General features: G+C 30.3%; 1 long non-coding RNA gene across 1 annotated transcript; it reads left to right on the forward strand.

Annotated features, from left to right (window-relative positions):
• The first annotated feature begins 223 nt into the window (after positions 1-223).
• LOC132741232 (uncharacterized) lies at positions 224-4,819 on the forward strand. The gene is made up of 4 exons (XR_009627256.1): positions 224-519; positions 837-874; positions 1,804-2,177; positions 2,507-4,819. It is a non-coding gene; the product is annotated as an uncharacterized LOC132741232 (long non-coding RNA).
• The last annotated feature ends 2,323 nt before the right edge of the window (positions 4,820-7,142 follow it).

The following is a 7,142-nucleotide window of genomic DNA, read 5'->3' on the forward strand; positions in this document are numbered from 1 at the left end:
CGGGTTTTTCCTTATCATACCTCGCAATAGTAAATACATTTAATCATTTTATTATCGTTATTTTTTATGATAAACATTTTATTTGTCTTTCAATTATTATAATTATATACAGCGTTTTCTTAAGAAAATGGTATCAGTTATGCTATAGGATTCAAACATATAGTTTTTATTTAAAGGAATGTTCTTTATTGAATAATTTCATGTAAAATGTCTATGTCTTTTGTAAGGGCGACCAATTTAGAAAACAACATACGGTGTCCCTACTGTCGAACCTCACATAGGATACCTTCAACTGGTGCAGCAGGTTTTAACACAAATTACGATTTACAACGAATAATTGCTGCCGACACTCTTCCTGGTGTACCAAATGTTTCGGAGACTACAACTCATGCCCAACGATACATTGAACGCTATCGTGAAGCGACTTCAAGTAACATTAATGCTGTGAGGCAACAAAGCATACCAACTGTCTCATCAACTATCGATCGTCCTAACAACGTGTATAATTATAGGCAACGGGTAGGTTGAACTTAATGTTTAATTCATGATGTAAGATAATAAAACCAGTCAATAAATCTATATTATGTAAAATATTTAGATATAAATCATGCTTTGTTAATTGTTAAAGTTAAATGTAAATTTAAACTTTATCCTTCACATTCTATAATATGTTTTCTTTCTGAATAGCTTTGATTTAGTACAACTGTAAACATTATGTTTACATACATTTAGTTTGTTTGTATTTCACATAAATGAAACCATTCAACTCCAGCAATATTTGAGTTATGTTTTATCCTATATATTACATATCATCATATTCTCTGATTTAATTATAGCAACAACAAGAAGCTGACCGCCTGCTTGCCTTACAATTGTAAGTTTTTAATATTGTTTTATTGTATCACTCTAAGGCATTCTTATTAATCTTTAAATGATAATTGTAAAGAATCTGGTTTCCAAGTATGAACAGAACATCAGTCTGGTATTTCCTAAAAGGTTACAAATATATTGAAATAAATTTAACATATATCACCAATTAAAAGACAATGATATTGTGGTTAAAAGTAATTACAAAGAACCATTATTGTCCTGTAAAGTTCGGAATAACAATTTCTGTTGTCAATTGTAAACAATTACTGATTCGTTTTGGAGTTCATAGTTTATATTTCTTAATAAAAAGCAGCTATCTATTTTAATAATGTTATAAGGAGATCTCAGTAACCTGCCTCTCTGCTTCTCAGTGTGATAATTCGCTTAGGTAGATAACTCTTTTGAGTTACATGATCAATACAATTAGAAATACAATGCAATAGAAATCTGTATTATTCTAAGTATATAACAATAAATGGAAGATGAAAAAGTAATAAGTATTTTAGATAAATTTTAAATGCAATCTTCTTGGGATTTTAAGGTATTGTACCAAGGGACAAAAATCTAAAAACATGATATTTGTATTTCTTGCATAAATCATCTTGGGGCACTTAAAAAAGTATTAGTTTACTGATTAGGGAAAATTAGACAAGGAAAGAACATTGCCGATTGAATTCAACTGAGACACCCTCATATAGTGTACTTGTAGTAGCGGTTAAAAACTTTACAGTACATCTGTACTGAACAGTCTGAAAATTATTAAAACCGTTTATCTATTCTTATTTAATTGATTTTCTGGCATTTTGTCATAGAGTTTCCATTGATTGCTGTTTTTTCGACCTTCGTTTGTTCTACTACTTGCAATTCATATTTATGATTTATAAAAGTTTTTCCTTGGCAAAGCTGTTTATATATGTCTAATTTTCAATTTAGGTCAACCAATAGTTCTGTTAACTATAGCGGACAACAACAAAACATAGATAGAAGACTACAAGAAGAAAGAGAAAGAAGACAACAAGAAGAAAGAGACAGAAGACAACAACAAGAAAGGGATAGAAGACAACAAGAAGAAAGAGATAGAAGACAACAACAAGAATGATATAGAAGACAAGAAGAAAGATATAGAAGACAAGAAGAAAGATATAGAAGACAACAAGAAGAAAGAAATAGAAGACATCAAGAAGAAATAGATAGGATACAACAACAACAACAAGAAATAGATATAATACAACAACAACAAGGTGAAAGATATAGAATACAACACGAAAGAGGGAATCACTTAAACGTCGGCACATGTGGTTTTATAAGTAAGTGATGCTGACATGGGATTATTTTTAAGAACAAGAAATTTATATTTAAAATCAAAACATTAAAGGTTGAATGACACAAAAGAAGCGGATTCTTTGACCTAGGGAAAATTAAAACATTTAATTTTAATATGCAATTTAAGTGCAAGTTATATTATTGATAATAATAATTACGTACCAAGTACCATCAAATCTATTATTGCTAAAAACTAAAGGTGAAACTCAAAAATGATAGATAATGCTTAAAACTACTGTTTAGTTAAAGTTATTTCATGCTTTAAAGCTGCTTTTTAACTCGATTATATTTATCTTTTTATTTATTTTTGAAGCAAGTATAAGACGACAGAAACAGCGTGTTGTTCATGCTCTTTTGAATGATCATTGTGTTTGTAAGTATACACTCTTTTTTGAAGATTGTGTCAAAGTTGACAGTCTCTGATTTGTGAAAGTAGTAAAAGTTACTAGTTGACATAAACGTTAAGCTGGATCATAAGGTTTTCATGATATCTTTTCAAATGCGTGACGTATGACATAATCATTTATATCATGCTTTTACCATGATTGAAACTTGATATTATATATATGTTTTGATGTATTGTCAGCAGACACAAAATGAATTCTATGCTCCCGGAAGGACAACATATAGACGCGACCTTGTACGTCCTTTTCCCGACTGTTCTTTATTCATCTGTTCAAGATTATAATTTTAAACCATTAATGATATTTCATTGAAATAAAACGAACATAAATCTACACCATTTTTTTAAATGATATCCCATAATATTACTCAATTTGTTTGTTATGTTTGTTTATTTCATTTTACGCCTTTTCCCATCAGTATTTCAGTCATATAGGCGGGTAGTTTCCTAACCATCTTTCCTGGAGTGTTACACCGGTACTATACTACCTTCTTCCCCCGTGTTAAACAACCAAAGCATATCCCGGGGATTGAACCCACTGGATTAGAAGTCATCGACTCTAACCCCTCGACCACTTAATATTACTTAAAGTGTATTGTTCTATAATACTGTAAGGTCTGTAGTACAACGAATAATTACGTTGAAAGTATTAATAATCAGACACAACATCAAACCATCAAGTTTTAGTAGGTGTAGCAGATAATAAAATGTTCTTAAACAAAATATTATTCATCATGCGTATAAATAAAGAAATGCAATAAAGTCCCCGTTTAGGTAGATTCAGTTAAAGAAATATACCACCTGGCCTATCATTTTGTTTAAATCTTACAAAGATAGGGAACTTTTCAGAGTTATTGGATCAAGCACATTAACCGGCACAAAATATAGGAACATCCGAAAAATTTCCTGAATAGAAAGTAAACGAAAAGTTCTATATGAAGTTGCCAGAATATCTCGGGAAATAAAGTTAGACTAGGATTAACTTTACAGCGACGACACGTTGTATAATATGCAACAGGAGCCGGAAAAGACACAAGCGCAAGACCTAAAACATACAGAAATTCAAAATTTTAGAAACACACTTAACAAAGACACAAAGCCAAACCAATCACGAAACAAAACAAGCGATGTTAATACGTATATAAAGAGACCACGACAAACCATTTGGCCATCAGGAAAATGACCGGTTTGGATGTTATTTAATCTCAAAGAAAGGATTTAATAATATAAATACACCAATTTCCGAGATATGGAGGTAAAGCAGAACCGCCTGACCTAAAATTGAAATATTCTACGTTATTTTTAAAACAACAATAATATCTCTAAAAATAAACGCTACTCACCCAGAGTACCTTACCTTAACTGATGTAATTTCCACTAAAAACTCAGCAGCAACAGATTCAAAATAACTGTACATTGACACATGATATTTACACTACTCTCAAACAATGCATGCATCGTTGTAGGGAAAATATTAATTGTATGATTATTCTGATATTGACATCCCGCTGAAAACAAATTCGATGAGTTATCGATTGCACCGCCATTGCGAGGGATGTCTTCTCGTACTTGGTATGCTGGGGAAAAAGGCAACTTCTCCACCGAGCAAGACTCAAGCCTAAAAAAACAAAACAAAATACTTATAATGAGTACGAGTCGCTGTCTGACTGTTTAGCTTTCACACATGTATCGAAACATTCATCGTCAATATTAAACTATGTCTGCAACAAGACAAATAAAGTTATATCAAATCAAACAAGTATGACACTTTAGCAATATCCAAAAGTTACCAACGCCCCGGCATGCCAATTTAAATAAAAATATCTAAAGTGTTGAACCAACAATATTTTCATCAAATGTATATATTTTCTAACGCAATTTACATACAGAAAATAAATTACAGCTAGAAAACAGATTGTGGATAGAAAATGTAAAACAATATTTATGTGAAACTAGTTTTTCTAGCTTGGTACATAGAACGTTTAAGCAGTAGTAAATCGCTGCCAAACACTACATTTCAAAAGATAAAAGATATTAATGCGCATAATTGGCGTTCTGAACAAAATAACACTTGATATACAAGCGTTTACAAATATATGTATATCAAATATCTTTCTTCAAGTAGATATTACCTAGATAAACTACCAGGCAATTCAGCTACGATATGTTTACTATTTTTAACTTCCAATTTAAATAGGACGATGGCAGAACATACTTACTCATGATAGTAAATGTAATTTTTGTACCGATATCGGCGATGAGTTTCATGTCCGGGATATATTTCTAAAATAACAATGAACTATCCTTCCCCAATGGAGGGTGCTTAAAAAATTAATTTTGTACATTTTTTTTCCCTAAAGCTATTTTTTTTTTGAGTTGTAGATAATTTGGGTGGCCTTTTAATATTTTGGGCTCTTGTCCAACGACATCCGTGCTATAAAGTGATTTTAATGTCAATATCACTGTTATCAGATTGTTAAAATGTGGCTCATATAGACTTTATTTATTGGCGAATGTCGGTACTCTTACTTTGTTAGGAGTTAGTCCAGATCACTTGTGATAAAAAAGACTTTTTAGTCTTAATATACTACTGTTCACTGTTTTTTGAAACTAAGCACAGTTTTTAATTAAAATTTTTGATTTAATAAGGCATGTTAAAATGGTTTTTATTTAAAAACAAGGAACACGTCCTAAAATAGAAATTTCAATGCATTGGGAAAATAATAAGTGGTAATGGTTTGAATAATAATCATAGATATCATTTAAATAAACAAGTTTTCATCACCTTTAACATATTTAAAATAAATTAAAAGCAAACACTTGTATGAGTTTTATTTTTTATTAATCCTCCATTGAGTCTTTGGGGACAATACTGCTTAAAAAAGGTGCTAGAGGACGAAAGACGTTGACTTTTCATGTTCTTCAATTTTCACTTTAAATTTTAATTTTTGTTATTTAAGAATTAATTTATTACAGGGAGTTTTCAAGATTCCTCCTTTTATTGTTAATTTACAAAAACCCCCGCCTTGGCAGGGTCCTCTAAAAATCAGGGTTCATATTCATAATTTCGTTACGGTCTATGAACATCGCCGTAAGAAAATATCTTTATTTTACATACATTCACTCTTCTGTAATTTTCATATAAAATGTTGAAGTATGCTTAAACAAGTTAGTGATGCCAGTCTGCATAAGCCGCTACCTATAAGTCTTATATGTGTATATGTTTTAATAATATATTTCAGGGCATTGCGTGATCATATATCTCACCGTACTTGTTACCTTCAGTCGATTCGTTGCAGGTACTTGATTATGCTTTAGTTATATTTAAATTGTCACTGTGCAAAACGAGCAAATGAGAGTATCTGATATCATTCCTTTTAGAATAAGGAGACATTGAAAGCTAAAATAATATAAACATTGATTGCAAATGTATCGAACAATTACTTTATAAATTATATAGATATTCAATTATATCTGCTTGATAAATACATATATAATTTTAAAACACTATTTTCAATATGAATTATTTTAACACTTTCATTCAATGTATCTAAGTAAATTTGTTCTTGCTTATTATAAAAGGGGCAGTGAAGTTGTCATCAAACTGCGATCTTGAACATGAAATTGCAGTCTACTTGTTTGTTAAGGCGTGTGTTGCTGCCGTTTTCTGGGAAGCACAAACTGTATGGCTCTGCGGAAGGAATACTGAAGAAATACTGAATAACCCTTTTATAGAAGCATACATATTTTTAGATTTGTTATTTTCTTTATGCTGGTTATGTGTTGGAACGTAAAATATGTCATTTGTTTAAAATTTGGGTATTGCCCGAAATTATCAAATTAAATCTTAATGCCAAAGTGGGAACGATTAAGCTATTAGCAAATGTGTAATAATAGCCTCTATAACTATTCAAGCGATGGTCATCAAAGATTCTAATTGAAAATTTTTTTTTTCCCAAAATGTAATCATAAAAAAACAAATAAAACGTTATTTTTTCTTTAAAGGGGACAAGAAAAGTTTTTTGGTGTTAAAATGCAAAAATTTGTTTTTATTTTTTCCCTTAAAATTTTCAGGAACGATGTACTTTTTTGGGAAAAACTTCAGAAATTTTAACAATGTAGCCGGGGCTTTTATAAAACATTTTATTATTTTGCCCTGACTCTAAACAATTATGGTTTTAAAATTGGGGTTGCAGTTTTTAAATTTTTTTCTGGGGTTCCCGGTTTAAATAAAGCTTTTTGGGTTTAAAGTTTTTTAAATTTTCCCCTTTTTTTAAAAATTTTTTTTTCCTTTTTTTTAATAATTTCAAAATTTTCCCAACCGTGTAAATCGAGTAACGAAAAGGAAAATGTAAAACTTTCGAAAAATCTTTCAAAAAAAACGCCCCCAATTGTGAAAAGCTATTTTCCGAAAACAAGTAACACAATCAGTAAACGGACGAAAAATATTGTATTAAATTAATTAAAAGAAACGAATAAGTTCAAAAAAGCTGCCATGACATTCTTTATACTTTAATCAAGCATAACAAACTATTTGAAGGAAATA

This window comes from Ruditapes philippinarum, unplaced genomic scaffold, assembly GCF_026571515.1.
Source record: "Ruditapes philippinarum isolate M1 unplaced genomic scaffold, ASM2657151v2 ctg255_1_1_1_1, whole genome shotgun sequence".
In the NCBI taxonomy this organism is placed as follows: Eukaryota; Metazoa; Mollusca; class Bivalvia; order Venerida; family Veneridae; genus Ruditapes; species Ruditapes philippinarum.